This window comes from Sycon ciliatum, chromosome 9 (assembly GCF_964019385.1).
Source record: "Sycon ciliatum chromosome 9, ocSycCili1.1, whole genome shotgun sequence".
NCBI lineage: Eukaryota > Metazoa > Porifera > Calcarea > Leucosolenida > Sycettidae > Sycon > Sycon ciliatum.
In genome coordinates, this window is record NC_088651.1 from 13,805,912 (window position 1) to 13,807,114 (window position 1,203).

Genomic DNA, 1,203 nt, shown 5'->3' on the forward strand with positions numbered 1-1,203 from the left:
TACGAGTGGTCGACAGACCCACGCACACACCCACGCACACGCACACACACACACACACACACGGCTAGAACAGTTAGGCTTGGTGAAATCCATATTTCCATCTTTCTGTTGTTTTTTCAAACCTTTTTTTTGTTCTGAAGGTTATGGTGGCATGGCCACAGCAAATCCCTTCCAATTGTCCGGTAGTAGTTCACTAGCATCACCGACAACACCATCAGATCGTGGCGGCAGCTACCTGGATAAGCTTAGTTCAACAACACCGGTATCATCTCGTAAGAGGAAAGCAGAGAAGAGTCCTGTGCCGACAAGCAGCTCCGTCAAGCCGCTAAAGGAAAAGAACGGTACGACAAAGGGAATGTGTGTGTGTGTGTGTGTGTGTGTGCGCGCGTGTATGTGTGTGTGTGTGTGTACGCGCGCGCGTGTGTATAGTCGTTTGTGGTTGGGTGGATGTGGAATGAACCAACAGCAGAGGCTAGCATTTTGAGCGCTGGAGTTAGAGAGATGGGGGCGGGGGCAGAAAATAGAGAGAACGATTGTGTAGGCTTTCAGTCGAGACGTTTGGTGAGTTTTGAAAGATTCCGTTGCTGACTTGTGACCGCATGCTCGATCAAAGCGAAATGTTCGGAGGTTTTTGGTTTGTCTGACGTCCTCATTCTCCGTCACAGTCCTCGCTCTGTCTTGCTTGTGGCATTCCTGTGTCAGCAGCGAGTTCTGAGCTGATGTCTTGTTCATCCTGGCTGTCTTGACTGCAGGTACGAAGGGCACAGGCAGTGGCAGTGGCAACAGCAGCACTGCTGGTACAGGCAAGCAAAAGCGCGTCCAGGCATCTCTTCTCTCCTCCATCTTTGGCAAACCGTCAGCTGGTACGACTACCTCAGTGGCACCTGTCCACTCAACGGGTACTACCGAGATGGTGATGGCGGCCAAGGGCAAGAAAGGACGGCCGAAAAAGTAGGCGATGGTGTGTGTGCCGTGTGCAGTGCTATGGGCTGGCTGCGGGGTGCTGTGTGATGTGTGCAGTGCTATGCTGTGTACTGTACGTCGTGTGCGGTATGAAGTACTTCTAGGTACAACTATCCTCCTATTCAAGGATCACTCAGTGTTTGAAACTTGAAGTTACAGCCAAAGCGGCATCCTGTACATTGAGCGTTATTTGCATTGAGCATTCTTTCGAGCAGCCGCGGATAGCCCAGATTGTATTTT